This window comes from Pseudophryne corroboree, chromosome 12 (genome assembly GCF_028390025.1).
Source record: "Pseudophryne corroboree isolate aPseCor3 chromosome 12, aPseCor3.hap2, whole genome shotgun sequence".
Taxonomy (NCBI): domain Eukaryota; kingdom Metazoa; phylum Chordata; class Amphibia; order Anura; family Myobatrachidae; genus Pseudophryne; species Pseudophryne corroboree.
The window spans coordinates 88,740,695-88,757,520 of NC_086455.1; the positions used below are offsets into that span (position 1 = coordinate 88,740,695).

The following is a 16,826-nucleotide window of genomic DNA, read 5'->3' on the forward strand; positions in this document are numbered from 1 at the left end:
ACTATTCCGACCTCTTCCCCCTATACTCCCACTTCTCCCATTACACTCCTACCAAGAGTCCCTTCTTCTTCTCACACATATTAACACACAACTCCTCAGCTAGTCACATTGACATACTTACTATTTTTCATATCACACGCACCCCCCTCCCCCTCACAACCCCCCACATTTAAACAAAACCTTCCCTCCCTCCTTTATATATTCCAAGTTTCATCCCCCCTTCTTCACATCCCTCCCCTTCCCCTGGCCCTTCCTTGCTCCCCCCTTTCCTCACACTCACACACACACAAATCCTCTTCCGCCCACTTCCCCTTTCTCACATACTTTACACACACACACACACACACCCACACGTCCACTCCTCATCTTTTTCCCATGCCCTCAACCCTCCATCGCTTTCACTTACCTAAAAATCTCTCCCCCCTCCCCCTCCCCCCTCTATCCCCCCTTCCCCCCCCCCCATTTTTTCCTGCAGACTAATCACTGTTCTTCTATTCTTGAACCCAATCATAACCTCTATCACCTCAAACCACTACATTCCACATCACATTTTTAATCCTTTTCATGATCCACTCACATCCATTGCCCCATACACCTACCTATACTGTAACACCGATTCATCAATTCATTGCCCCATACACCTACTTATACTGTAACACCCATTCATCTATAACATAAACATCTGGTATAATACCAAGACCATTCATTATAAGCAACATCCAAGACTCCAAACATTAAATTAAAAATCCAAAATAATTAATTTTTTCTTAATCAAAAATGGTTATGTACAACAATCATTTTTTTAGCTCCACCCCCTTTGTTTATAAAAACACTCCAAAACCCCCCCTTTCTTTCATTTAACATAGCACTATCTTAGCATTTCCTCATTTGATCATTATTCTCCATTAATTAATTTTAATTTACTTTACAAATCTCCAAGCGTTTTTAACATTACTCTTTTCATCATTTTTTTTCATTTTTTCATTCTCAATGTTAAATCACGGGTATTAACACCCTTATCATTCTCTCCTAACATCCCCTGCATTTTTCTGTATTAACAAAGCAGGAGACAGTGTAATGCATTACATCAGTCCCAGCTGGTCCGTGTTTACACACGCCTCCATACACACCCCCAGGCTGGTCCCCAGCATAAGTAAGGCGGCAGAGAGCTCTGGGAGCAGGCGATCAGGTGATCAAGCTCCCAGAGCGAAACGTACGTCAACTTCCGGTCCCGGTGTCCGAACTTCCGGTCGCTCGGACCGCGGACATCGGCTCCACAGCTCCAGGCTCAGCACACCCTCTCCCTGGCTGGAATACCTTTTCCTACAATTGCGGGACACTTCAGGCCTTACACTGCCCACCAATGCCTACAGGCAAAAAAGGTTTGAGCCACACACTGTGAGGCATTTTTTCCATCTTCCACCGGGGGGGGGGGGTGGATTCCTTCAGAGGCACAATATAACATTTATCCACTGTGTCCATACAATTCAGGGGCACAGTGGGAGGCAGCATTCATCTCATATGTAGATTAAATAACTGCATTCAGTTGTGAATACTTTTGTGCCTAGTACAAGGGTGTCTGTTCTCCCCTCTTTTTTCCATTTTTTCAAAAAATTTATTTTTTTATCCATTTTTCTTCTTTATATATGATTTTCAGTGCAAATAACATCATTTGTTTATTGTGCAAAACGGCCTCCCCATATGCATTCTGAATGTTCAGTATTAATACCAAGTGATATCTGACCATAGGAACATTCAGCATTTGCAAAAAATAAGGGGATCATTCCCTGTCGAATTACTATATTTATATGATTAGTTCCAGTACAAAAATACAACTGTCTGATATCCAGTCATAGGAACATCTGATATATGCTTTAAGAGTATACATCCTTTGCTCTCTGTATAAATGTGATACAACAATAGCATTTTTTATATGGGGGCAACAAACACCCATCAGAATACGGGGAGGTTTTTTCCAATACACTGAATCATTAATATTATACTCAGGGGATTATTCCCTGTCAGACTATCATATCTTTAAAATCTGTCAGGGATAACCGCACACTGGAATTGATTGCACATGTTGGAGATTTACTCACCTACGGTCAAACCGCACTGAGTATGCCCAATCTCGTCTGATCTTGGAAGCCATACACTGCAGGGCCTGGTCAGTACCCGGTTGGGAGACCACCAGGGAATACTAGGTACCGTAGGTATTTTACTCTCATACCATTTGAGTCTTTCCAGCTATTTGTGCAGTCCCAGACATTTAATTTTTCCCTAATATCCAATTCTGATATTCTGACATGGGATAGCTGAACCCAATGGAGCAGGTCTACTCCTACAAAGATTCTTTCAATCAATTATTGGAGTAATTTTTTGGATCATTAAGGGAGTAAACATAATTTCGCCTTTCTATATATTTTCATCGCCCCAAAATTTGTAGCAATTATTTATATTCGCTTTCTCCCTTTTATCAAGTATATCTTAATAAAAGTTAAGTATTAATTTACTCATATTTTCATAATTCATCACTTTTATAATTTTTTTCTAAGTGTGCCCTGGAAAAGGCATATAGCTGCTTTTGTCTTTTGCTCTTTCTTAAGACCACCCTTCTTCATATAGTTTACTGAACTATTTTCCGGGAGCACCACCAACCCATTGCTGAATCTATTTGTTTGTATAGTAAGCATAATGTTGGTTTAACAAATTACTAAAACAAAACAGACAATATTTATACAGTATTCTGTGCAGATTTACCAATTTCTTAGCAAGTTGATCTTACTGAGGTCTATCTCAGCTCTCAATCTAGCACGAATCCAGATTCATTCAGAGATATACTTACTATCTCTACCGCCATACTATGACCAGTTTCAATTTAAAAACTGAATTAAGCGCAAAACGCAGAATAGATGACTTAGAGAATATTTTTCCAACTGGGGACAATACCAGTGACCCAGACCCAAATTGGGAAGAAGAGATCTCTAAATTAAAGTATATCCTACAACGACAAACTCATACCAACTGGGACTTAACAAGCTTGGAGAATTATCAAAAACAAAAAATTGTACCCAGAGGCCTTAGGCCGAAACTTTTTCCGGCATTTGAACTATTCACCGATAGTCTCCGACAGGAATGGGAGACCACATTATTAAAATGCTCACATGAGTTAATTAACATTCTGATTAAACACAATAATCTTGTCCTGGACGATTGTGCTAAAGAAATTGACCTAAAAGCTAAAAATCTAGAACCTTGGGAACAAGACCTAAGATTTCAAAGCAATTTTGATAAAATCAAGAAAGAACTCAAAATATATGAACAAACTATAATCAATAGAAAAAAGAACAAATTCCTAAGGGACAAAAGGGACTTTGTCAATCAAAATTTTTTCCATTGGACAAGACCAATTAGAAAAGAACGATCCGTGGGGCATTCAAATACTCCCTCCTCATCGGAGGTGGATTTTTCCAGTACGGATGAGAACGAAAGCTACACCCATGACCGCAGAAACACCTCAGCATCAAGATTGGACAGCAATTCATTGACTGGTTTTTTAGAACAAACCAGGGGATCACGAAGCCACCCCACAAGAGGAAAAGAAAAACACGACGGAGTAAGAAGAAGAGGCAGGGAAAAATAATGGGGCTCACCGTCCCCAAACCGATATCCCAGCCGCAGGAACCAGAAATTATCTCAGATCACAACAAATTCAAAATAATTAACCTATCAAATCACATTCTGACAGCGGAACAAAAGGCAGTCTTGGAAAAGGGTCTAACATTTTCACCAACCAAAAAACTTAACAGATTTCAGTGGCAGGTTAATTTACAATTATTTGGACGTAAACTTTTACTGGCTAAATTTTTCTCTGGTAATGCAGAATCACCAGAGCCAACCTTTGATCCTAGAAATCTCTCATCACAAGAGATGGATGCTCTGATGACACTAGAAGAACTTGCAGGATCCTCGGAACCAACATCTTCAGCACACAGCAAAAGAGCTATGCTAAAGAAAAAATCCACCTTTTTCCCAAAAGACATCACATGCCCAGAGGTAAAAGTATTTACGAATCTGGTGTCTCGGGACCTAGATAGATTATATTTAAACAGAAAACATCGTCGATTTACAGGGAATCTCACAATGAACGAACGCAAAGCACTCCGGGAGATTAAATCTTGGACCGACATAGTTCTGAAACCATCAGATAAAGGCGGAAACGTAGTAATTTGGCCAACAGACCAATATCTACAACAAGCCAAAAAACAACTGGACGACCATTCATGCTACCAGAAGAGTTTCTTTGACCCAACAGAAAACTATACAAGACTCTATATGAATATCATTGATAGGGCCTATCAAGAAGGCACCATCACCAAATCAGAACATGATTATCTTACAGTCAACAATCCACGAGTACCAACATTTTACCTTTTACCAAAGGTACATAAGAATCTCAGAGATCCCCCAGGTAGACCAATTGTCTCAGGCAATGGTGGACTCCTTGAAAGGGCCTGCATCTTCTTGGACACACATCTTAGAGACCATGTGTTAGAACTTCCATCATATACGAGGGACACGACTGATGTCCTAAAGAAAATTCATAATATACAACTTGAAGATACACATCTACTTGTCAGCCTCGATGTCGAGGCATTATACACATCTATACAACATAATTTGGGCATCCAATCGGTTGAGTATTTCTTGAGGATGAAGGGGATGGATGACTTTCAAAATTTTTTAATACAATTACTTCATTTTGTATTAAATAAAAATTATTTTACTTTCAACAACCTCTTTTACACCCAGGTAAGGGGGACAGCGATGGGGGCAGCCTGTGCCCCCACTTACGCCAACCTCTTCCTGGGTTGGTGGGAGAGGGAATTTGTTTTTTCAGATGACCAAGAAGAATATACCAAACATATAACACTTTGGTCACGCTATATCGATGACATCCTCATCATATGGGATGGCACACAGGATGAACTCTTGGAATTCATCAAGAAATTGAACAACAACACCCTCAACCTCACCTTTACTTGTGTAAATGACAGGGACAGCATATCATTTTTGGATCTCCGAATCTACAGAGACAGTAACAACATGATCTCCACAGAAATCTACAGAAAAGATACAGCTACTAACACCTTATTACATCAAACAAGTTCACATTTTCCTCCGACCATAACTAATATTCCCAAAGGAGAATTCTTACGCCTCAAACGAAATTGCTCCAGTGATGAAATCTTTGAAAAAAGAAGTCAAGAACTAACACATAGACTGAAGGAACGTGGTTACAGTATGCGGGCAATTAAAAAAGCCAAGAGAACACTCATCCATACCAAGAGAGAATCTTTAATATTTCATACTAAAGTACCAACGGAAGAGTCCCATACCATAAGATTTGTGGGGGACTTCAGCGAAGAATGGAGGAAGATCAAATCAATCCTGCAAAAACACTGGCCTATCATACTTTCAAATGAAGATCTAGCCAAAAAACGTAATACCAAAATTGATTTAAGTTCGAGAAGATCACCTAACCTGAAGGACCATCTTGTCAACAGCCATTATGTACATAAATCAGCGAGAGACCCGATAAAGCAAGGAAGTTATCCATGTGGCAATTGCAAAATCTGTCAGCATGTGACCAACAAACAAGAATTAAAGGACAGATATGGTGAAAACATGAAAATAAATTACTTCTTTAACTGTAGAAGCAAATATGTCGTCTACTGTATTTCCTGTCCATGTGACTTGAAGTATGTTGGGATGACAACACGAATGTTGAAAATCAGGACACTCGAACACATGAGTAACATCAGGAATGCTGAAAGGAATCAACAAAGGATGCAACAGCTGACAACCATATCAAGACATTTCTTGACACACCATTCCGGCTCAATACAGGATCTCAGAATACATGGCCTAGAACAGATCAGACCAGGAATAAGAGGTGGTGATATTACACGCATGCTCCTTAGAAAAGAAAGTGAATGGACCTTTAAACTCAACACGGTGGCTCCAAAAGGACTCAATGAATACCTTAATTTCAGTGTTTTTTTGCAGGAATAATTTCATAGTAGATTAACCAAACACTTAACCAGATATTTGCATGAATACTCACCCATCACCACTTGCACCAACCCCCACACAACCAAGTTACAACAGGTCAGCAAGCTTTGTCTCACTTTCCTTTAGCACTGTGCACACACATATGGATTTCATGTTTTTTCAATCCCAGCACAGGGTGCACCTCATCCTTGTTATACCCCTCCACTATTCCGACCTCTTCCCCCTATACACCCACTTCTCCCATTACACTCCTACCAGAGTCCCTTCTTCTTCTCACACATATTAACACACAACTCCTCAGCTAGTCACATTCACATACTTACTATTTTTCATACCACACACACCCCCCTCCCCCTCACAACCCCCCACATTTAAACAAAACCTTCCCTCCCTCCTTTATATATTCCAAGTTTCATCCCCCCTTCTTCACATCCCTCCCCTTCCCCTGGCCCTTCCTTGCTCCCCCCTTTCCTCACACTCACACACACACAAATCCTCTTCCGCCCACTTCCCCTTTCTCACATACTTTACACACACACACCCACCCACCCACACGTCCACTCCTCATCTTTTTCCCATGCCCTCTTTTTCCCATGCCCTCAACCCTCCATCGCTTTCACTTACCTAAAAATCTCTCAAAAACCCCCCCTTTCTTTCATTTAACATAGCACTATCTTAGCATTTCCTCATTTGATCATTATTCTCCATTAATTAATTTTAATTTACTTTACAAATCTCCAAGCGTTTTTAACATTACTCTTTTCATCATTTTTTTCATTTTTTCATTCTCAATGTTAAATCACGGGTATTAACACCCTTATCATTCTCTCCTAACATCCCCTGCATTTTTCTGTATTAACAAAGCAGGAGACAGTGTAATGCATTACATCAGTCCCAGCTGGTCCGTGTTTACACACGCCTCCATACACACCCCCAGGCTGGTCCCCAGCATAAGTAAGGCGGCAGAGAGCTCTGGGAGCAGGCGATCAGGTGATCAAGCTCCCAGAGCGAAACGTACGTCAACTTCCGGTCCCGGTGTTCGAACTTCCGGTCGCTCGGACCGCGGACATCGGCTCCACAGCTCCAGGCTCAGCACACCCTCTCCCTGGCTGGAATACCTATTCCTACAATTGCGGGACACTTCAGGCCTTACACTGCCCACCAATGCCTACAGGCAAAAAAGGTTTGAGCCACACACTGTGAGGCATTTTTTCCATCTTCCACCGGGGGGGGGGGGGGATTCCTTCAGAGGCACAATATAACATTTATCCACTGTGTCCATTAAATTCAGGGGCACAGTGGGAGGCAGCATTCATCTCATATGTAGATTAAATAACTGCATTCAGCTGTGAATACTTTTGTGCCTAGTACAAGGGTGTCTGTTCTCCCCTCTTTTTTCCATTTTTTCAAAAAATTTATTTTTTTATCCATTTTTCTTCTTTATATATGATTTTCAGTGCAAATAACATCATTTGTTTATTGTGCAAAACGGCCTCCCCATATGCATTCTGAATGTTCAGTATTAATACCAAGTGAAATCTGACCATAGGAACATTCAGCATTTGCAAAAAATAAGGGGATCATTCCCTGTCGAATTACTATATTTATATGATTAGTTCCAGTACAAAAATACAACTGTCTGATATCCAGTCATAGGAACATCTGATATATGCTTTAAGAGTATACATCCTTTGCTCTCTGTATAAATGTGATACAACAATAGCATTTTTTATATGGGGGCAACAAACACCCATCAGAATACGGGGAGGTTTTTTCCAATACACTGAATCATTAATATTATACTCAGGGGATTATTCCCTGTCAGACTATCATATCTTTAAAATCTGTCAGGGATAACTGCACACTGGAATTGATTGCACATGTTGGAGATTTACTCACCTACGGTCAAACCGCACTGAGTATGCCCAATCTCGTCTGATCTTGGAAGCCATACACTGCAGGGCCTGGTCAGTACCCGGTTGGGAGACCACCAGGGAATACTAGGTACCGTAGGTATTTTACTCTCATACCATTTGAGTCTTTCCAGCTATTTGTGCAGTCCCAGACATTTAATTTTTCCCTAATATCCAATTCTGATATTCTGACATGGGATAGCTGAACCCAATGGAGCAGGTCTACTCCTACAAAGATTCTTTCAATCCATTATTGGAGTAATTTTTTGGATCATTAAGGGAGTAAACATAATTTCGCCTTTCTATATATTTTCATCGCCCCAAAATTTGTAGCAATTATTTATATTCGCTTTCTCCCTTTTATCAAGTATATCTTAATAAAAGTTAAGTATTAATTTACTCATATTTTCATAATTCATCACTTTTATAATTTTTTTCTAAGTGTGCCCTGGAAAAGGCATATAGCTGCTTTTGTCTTTTGCTCTTTCTTAAGACCACCCTTCTTCATATAGTTTACTGAACTATTTTCCGGGAGCACCACCAACCCATTGCTGAATCTATTTGTTTGTATAGTAAGCATAATGTTGGTTTAACAAATTACTAAAACAAAACAGACAATATTTATACAGTATTCTGTGCAGATTTACCAATTTCTTAGCTACTTGAGGAACTCCCCAAAGACTTGTCACCTCTGCGAAGACTTCTTGGTGGATGCCCCACTCTCCTGGATGGAGATCGTGTATGCTGAGGAAGTCTGCTTCCCAGTTGTCCACTCCCGGAATGAAAATTGCTGACAGAGCTTTTGCATGTCTTTCCGCCCAGAGGAGGATCTTTGTCACCTCTGCCATTGCCGCTCTGCTTTTCGTTCCTGCACTGATGGTTCCTGTACGCGACTGCTGTTACATTGTCCAACTGGATCTGCACTGGCTGATCTTGTAGAAGATGCACCGCTTGTAAATGGCTCTCAATTCCACAACGTTTATGTGAAGACAGGATTCCTGACTTGACCATTTTCCTTGGAAGCTTCTTCCCTGTGTGACTGCTCCCCAGCCTCGGAGACTTGCATCCGTGGTTACTAGGACCCAGTCCTGAATCCCGAATCTGCATCCCTCTAATAGGTGAGAACTGTGCAGCCACCACAGGAGTGAAATCCTGGCTTTGGATGACAGGATTATCCTCTGGTGCATGTGTAGGTGGGATCCGGACCACTTGTCCAACAGATCCCACTGGAAAACTCTGGCATGGAATCTGCCAAACTGTATGGCCTCGTAGGCCGCTACCATCTTTCCCAACAACCGAATGCATTGGTGTATTGACACTCTTGTCAGTTTCAAAACTTGTTTGACCATTTTCTGGATCTCCAGAGCTTTTTCCACTGGAAGAAATACCCTCTGTACTTCTGTGTCCAGTATCATCCCCAGAAAAGACAATCTTGTGTTGTTGGTTCCAACTGCGACTTTGGAAAATTTTAAATCCAACCGTGTTGTTGGAACGCTGACAGGGAGAGTGCAATGTTCTGCACCAACCGTTCCTTGGATCTCGCTTTTATCAGAAGATCGTCCAGGTAAGGAATTATATGGACTCCTTGTTGCCGAAGGAGGACCATCATCTCTGCCATCACCTTGGTGAATACCCTCGGTGCCGTGGAGAGTCCGAACGGCAACGTCTGGAACTGGTAATGGCAATCCTGTATCGCGAATCTCAGATTAGCCTGATGTGGAGGATAAATGGGAACATGTAAGTAGGCATCTTTTATGTCTACCGACACCATGACATCTCCTTCCTCCAGACTGGAAATCACTGCCCTCAGAGATTCCATCTTGAACTTGAACCTTTTCAGGTAGAGATTCAGAGATTTTAGGTTCAGAATTGGTCTGGCCGAGCCGTCCGGCTTCGGAACTACGAAGAGGTTTGAATAAAACCTCCTCCCTGCTGTGACAAGGGTACCAGGACAATGACTTGATCCTGACATAGTTTTTGAATTGCAGCCTTTACTACTTCTCTGTCTGGAAGAGAAGCTGGCAAGGTTGATTTGAAAAATCGGCATGGGGGGACATCTTGAAACTCCAGCTGGTATCCCTGGGACACTATTTGCAAAACCCAAGGGTCCAGGCCAGATTGAGCCTAGATCTGACTAAAAAGTTTCAGATGTGCTCCCACCCGAGCGGACTCCCGCAAGGGAGCCTCAACGTCATGCTGCAGATTTGGCAGAAGTAGGGGTGGACTTCTGCTCCTACGAGCCGGGAGACGCTGCAGACTTTTTTCCTCATCCTCTACCTGCAAATAAAGGGGAACCTTTGGCCTTTTTATATTTGTTGGGCCGAAAGGACTGCATCTGAGAGTGATGTGTCTTTTTTGTCGTTGCTGGAGCATAAGGCAAGAATGTCAACTTACCTGCGGTAGCCACAGGGGCCAACGCATCCAGCACATCTCCAAATAAGGCCTCGCCTTTATACGGGAGAGCCTCCATATTTCTCTTGGAATCTGCGTCAGCATTCCACTGGCGAATCCACAACGCCCTCCTAGCCGAGACTGCCTTGGTAGCGGCTTTTGAACCTAAGAGCCCAACATCCTTCATGGCCTCTAGCATGTATGCAGCAGCGTCTTTGATATGACCTAATTTTAGGAGTATCTCGTCTCAATCTATTGTGTCAATTTCAGATGACAAGTTATCTGACCATTTTTCGATAGCCCTACTCACCCATGCGCAAGTAATGGTGGGCCTGAGCACTGTACCATTGGCCACATAAATAGATGTTAACGTAGTCTCCAACTTGCGGTCTGCCGGCTCCTTCAGTGAGGCAGTCCCAGGTGCAGGGAGAATCACCTTTTTTGTTAACCGTGACAGGGCACTGTCTAAAACTGGGGGTGACTCCCACCTTTTCCTGTCCTCTGCTGGGAAAGGATAAGCAACCTGAATCCTTTTGGGAATCTGCAATTTCTTTTCAGGGTTTGCCCAAACTCCCTCAAAAAGAGTATTTAGCTCGTGAGAAGTAGGGAAAGTTACATTAACTTTCTTTTCTTTATAAAAATAAGCCTTCTCCTGAGGTACCGGAGGGGCTTCCGTAACTTCCAAAACCTCCCTTATAGCAACAATCATGTATTGAATGCTTTTTGACAATTTAGGATCTATTTCCCTGGAATCACTAGTGTCGACACAGGAATCAGAGTTTGTGTCGGTATCAGTTTGTACAATTTGTGCAAATGGTCTTTTATGTGACCCAGAGGTGACGCCTGTGGATGAAAAAGCAGAACCACTAAAAATCACATCTTCCACTGATTTTCTCCATCTGAGACTCAGACTTATCTAATCTCTTACTGATATCATTCACACTATCATGTAATTCTTTCACCCAGTCAGGCTCATGGTGTGTCGGCAGTGCCACCACATTACAACTCTGTGTCCATAAAATGGCTCCCTCAGGGGAAGAGCTCCCTGCCTCAGACATGTCACACACGTGCACAACCACACCACAGACACTCCGGGACTTATAGGGGACAGACCCACAGTAAAGTCTGTCAGAAGGACACAGATAGGATTTGCCAGTTCACAACCCAGCGCCAGTAATAAAATGTCTTTGTAACACAAAATGCCCACAGACCTGCAGCGCTTTTATAATCACACAATATATTACATATGTATATATACAGCACCAATTTTCACTGTGCCCCCCGTTTTGCACCCTGATACTTAGTTCAGCAGTGGAGGAGGACCAGCATTCTTCTCTGCAGCCTTGAGGGAGAGAAAATGGCGCTGAGCAGTGTGCTGGCTGACTGAGGAGGAAGCCCCGCCCCCATAATGGCGCGTTTTCCCTCAGATTTTTTAAACTAATATTTATACTGGAGGGGGTAGGACTGTGCCTCAGCAACTTATGCCCCTTATTTTAGCCAGTTTTAGGAGGTTTCATGCTGCCCAGGGCGCCCCCCCACCCCCCCCCCCTCCCCGGCACCCTGCAGTGCCTGTGTCTGTGGGTAGCATGGCGTGCAGCGTTCCCGCCCGCTGCGCGGTACCTTTCAGCCATCACGATGCCTGAAGATCCTTTTCTTCTTACACTCACCTGTCTTCTGACTTCTGGCTCTGTAAGGAGGGTGACGGCGGGCTGTGGGAGTGAGCACATAGCCGCAGCTAGCGTTCAGCACCCTTCAGGAGCTAATGGTGTCCTGTCAGCCAGAAGCAGAGCCATGAAACTATTCAGGAAGTTGGTTCCTACTTCTGCCCCCTCAGTCCCACGATGCAGGGAGACTGTTGCCAGCAGTCCTCCCTGAAAATAAAAAACCTAACATAAGTCTTTCAGAGAAACTCAGTAGAGCTCCCCTGGAGTGCATCCAGTCTGCCTGAGCACATTTTCTAAACTGAGGTCTGGAGGAGGGGCATAGAGGGAGGAGCCAGTTCACACCCTTGAAAAGTTTTAAAGTGCCCATGGCTCCTGCGGAACCGTCTATACCCCATGGTACTGAAGTGGACCCCAGCATCCTCTAGGACATATGAGAAATTTATATATCCAACCTGTACTCCTATGCCCTGGTGGATATAGTGGGGTCCCTGCTCTGTTACAGTGTCCACGCCAGCGTCGCAGTCCGTCTCCTTAGACTGCGACCATAATGTGATTTAATGGCGGGTCCCGCCTGGGGGACCCTCTTACCTCCTCCCTTCGGTAGCAGCCACACGAACCAGGAAAGCGCCTGCGACCATGTGCCTGGAGCCGGAGCGTCTCCGTCGCAAGTACCCGGAACAGAGCGAGTGGGAGTATGCAATGCCGCTGGGGAGGTGACGGAGCCGCAGCACAGAATGTCACTTTGACATGTAAGTGCTGCGGCCCTTGAAGTCTTCTAAAAGCTTTTTCAGGGCTGCCCAGTGCAGCCCCCCTGTTAAGTGACCTGCTTCTGCAGGCACCAACTCGAAACTGAGCTCACAGTGCCTGGAGGCAGGGTTATAAAGGAGGCCCCAATGCATTGTGGGACAGTCTAAAGCTTTAGCCTGTTGGTGCCTGGATCAAGATCCATCTCTACACCCCGATGTTTCCCTGTGGAAACCAATGTAACCCGCTGCAGAAACAGTTTTTAGAGGAGTGTACTATTAATTCACCATGCTCTCCCCTAGGCTGGCCACTTTCACACTGCACTTTACAGAAAATGTTTAATCATTCACCTACCTCAGTGGAGCTTACAGTCTAATTGCCATCAGAAGCCAAGTAAGCTATCAGTATGTTTTTGGGCTGTGTTGAAAATCGGAGAGCACCCAAGCAATCAAAACATACAAACTCCACACAAATGATGTCCTATTTCGACACACTGACCTAAATTTAGGCGTTGGTATTGGCAGATCAACGTTCGGGGTGCCAGCTGTCAAAATACAGACAGCGGCATCCTGATGGTAACAGTACCAACAAGGACACATTTATCAAGGTAACCCTTATCCTTAACCCTACCTAACCCACCTTTCTGGCAGCCTGACCCTAATCTTAGCCCTCCCCCTTGCGCCTAACCCTCTCCGGTGGTGGCTAAACCTAAACCACCCTCCCTGGCAGCCTAACCCTAACCTTCCCCTGGGGTGCCTAACCCTAACCCTTCCCTCCCCACAGCATAACCTAAGTGTCCCCCCCTGCAGCCTAACCCTAACCCTCCCCCCATAGCCTAAACCTAACCTCCCCCCTCTCCTGCGACTTACTTCTCCGGCGGCCCATGTAAAGATTGTACAAGATCCCAGAGGTCGGGATCCTGGCGTCCTGATGGGGATGAATGTCGGGATTCTGGTGCCGGCATTCAGAGGAGTGTTGGAATTCTGGCATCGGTATTTTGATTGCAGGGATCCTGACCGGATCCCTCCTAAACTCTTTGTTGCCTATATGTGTAGAGTAAGCCGGCTTATAACTGGGGATAGTTCAGGGAGAAAGCCTGACACTATGAGGCCGATTCAGTTGGTTACGAGATCCAGGTAGTAGCGTCATGCGTTGTTTCAGTGTGATTAGGTCTTCTCTTTGAGCACAAATGAGCAATGTTTTTATGACCATAACTGACAGTAAGAATAGACATAGGGGTATATGCAATTGCCGGCGAATCGCGGCAATTTTCCGCCCGTTTTCTAATTCGACACAATTCGACCGTCGAATTCTGGCAAGTGGGTGCCGGAATTCAACATATTCAATAAAAAACGGATTAGACAGTCCCGCTGTCGAAAAACGGCCGATTTGACGGATTTCGATTAGATTTTTTAAAAACGGGAAAAAACTGTAAAAAACCCGAAAAAAAATGCGTGGGATCCCCCCTCCAAAGCATAACCAGCCTCGGGCTCTTCGAGCCGGTCCTGGTTCTAAAAATCCGGGGGAAAAACTGACAGGGGATCCACCGTATTTTTAAAACCAGCACCGGGCTCTACGCCTGGTGCTGGTGCAAAAAATACGGGGGACAAAAAGAGTAGGGGTCCCCCGTATTTTTTACACCAGCATCGGGCTCCACTAGCTGGGTAGATAATGCCACAGCCGGGGGTCACTTTTATACAGCGCCCTGCGGCCGTGGCATTAAATATGCAACTAGTCACCCCTGGCCGGGGTACCCTGGAGGAGTGGGGACCCCTTCAATCAAGGGGTCCCCCCCCTCCAGCCACCCAAGGGCCAGGGGTGAAGCCCGAGGCTGTCCCCCCATCCAAGGGCTACAGATGGGGGGCTGATAGCCTTTTGAAAAAATATTGGTTTTTCCAGTAGTACTACAAGTCCCAGCAAGCCTCCCCAGCAAGCTGGTACTTGGAGAACCACAAGTACCAGCATGCGGGAGAAAAATGGGCCCGCTGGTACCTGTAGTTCTACTGGAAAAAAAATACCCAAATAAAAACAGGAGACACACACCGTGAAAGAAAAACTTTATTTCACACCTGCCGACACACACATACTTACCTATGTTGACCCGCCGACTGGCACGTCTCCAATGTCTCCGACGATCCGGGGTACCTGTGAATAAAATTATACTCACCTGATCCAGTGTCCAGATTATAATCCACGTACTTGGCAAAAAAAAACAACGAACACCCGGACCAGGCGGACTGAAAGGGGTCCCATGTTTACACATGGGACCCCTTTCCCCGAATGCAGAGACCCCCGCGACTCCTGTCACAGAAAGGTCTCTTCAGCCAATCAGGAAGCGCCACTTCGTGGCACTCACCTGATTGGCTCTGCGCGTCTAAGCTCAGACGCGCATTGCACAGCTCCCTCCATTACTTTCAATGGTGGGAACTTTGCTGTCAGCGGTGAGGTCACCCGCGGTCAGCCGCTGACCGCGGGTAACCCCAACCCTGACCACAAAGTTCCCACCAATGAAACTAATGGAGGGAGCTGTGCGATGCGCTGTCTGCCAGCTCAGACACGCATACAGCAATCAGGAGAGTGCCACGAAGTGGCGCTTCCTGATTGGCTGAAGGGACCCTCTGTGACAGCAGTCACGGGGGGGTCTCTACATTCGGGGAAAAGGGTCCCATGTGTAAACATGGGACCCCTTTCAGTCCGCCTGGTCCGGGTGTTCTTTTTTTTTTTTTGCCAAGTACGTGGATTATAATAAAAGACCACAGGACACTGGATCAGGTGAGTATAATTTTATTTTCAGGTACACCGTGGATTCTACTTGGACAAGTGGACAGAGGTCGGCGTGTGAACATAGGTAAGTATGTGTGTGTCGACATGTGTGAAATAAAGTTTTACTCTCACGGTGTGCGTCTCCTGTTTTTATTTGGGTATTTTTTTTTCAGTAGAACTACAGGTACCAGCGTGCCCATTTTTCTCCCGCATGCTGGTACTTGTGGTTCTCCAAGTACCAGCTTGCGGGGGAGGCTTGCTGGGACTTGTAGTACTACTGGAAAAACCAATATTCTTTCATTTTTTCAAAAGGCTATCAGCCCCCCATCCGCAGCCCTTGGATGGGGGGGACAGCCTCGGGCTTCACCCCTGGCCCTTGGGTGGCTGGAGGGGGGGCCCCTTGATTGAAGGGGTCCCCACTCCTCCAGGGTACCCTGGCCAGGGGTGACTAGTTGCGTATTTAATGCCACGGCCGCAGGGCGCTGTATAAAAGTGACCCCCGGCTGTGGCATTATCTACCCAGCTAGTGGAGCCCGATGCTGGTGTTAAAAATACGGGGGACCCCTACGCTTTTTGTCCCCCGTATTTTTTGCACCAGCACCAGGCGCAGAGCCCGGTGCTGGTTTTAAAAATACGTGGGATCCTATGTCAGTTTTTCCCCCGGATTTTTAGAACCAGGACCGGCTCGAAGAGCCCGAGGCTGGTTATGCTTAGGAGGGGGGACCCCACGCATTTTTTTTCCTGATTTTTACCATTCCATTAAAAAAAAAATAATAATAATAATAATAATAATATTTTTTAAAATATATAAATAATACTTGTGCCTCCAAAATAGACAAACCAAGTACCTAATCCCTTCTAATATAAATAGATATGCTATTACCAATAAAAAAACACACAAAAAAACATGTTTTTAAATTTTTTTATTAGATTCCGCCAGCAAAGTGTGGCGGATTGAAAATGACGAATTTACTGTCTAAAAGCACTGTTGTCGAATTTACAATCTTCAATTGAATATACTTTTGTCGAATTGCCGCATTTGTACCATTGCATAAATGTCGAATTTGATAAATGTCGAATTTCAAAAAGTCGAATTTTGAAAGTCTGTTTTTTTGACGAAAAGTACTGAATTGCATTGCCGGAAAAAAAAATTTGGCGAAAATGTCCCGTTTTTTTCGACATTTTCAGGAATTCGACCGCAATTGCATATACCCCATAGTGCATAAGGACACTTTAGAGCCTGGCAGCTAACTGAATCAGTGCCAGTTACAGAGCA

At 44.4% G+C, this 16,826-nt stretch overlaps 2 pseudogenes; both read left to right on the plus strand.

Annotated features, from left to right (window-relative positions):
• Positions 1–2,097: 2,097 nt before the first annotated feature.
• On the plus strand, positions 2,098–2,216 carry LOC134981691 (5S ribosomal RNA; annotated as a pseudogene).
• A 5,756-nt stretch (positions 2,217–7,972) lies between these two features.
• On the plus strand, positions 7,973–8,091 carry LOC134981692 (5S ribosomal RNA; annotated as a pseudogene).
• The last annotated feature ends 8,735 nt before the right edge of the window (positions 8,092–16,826 follow it).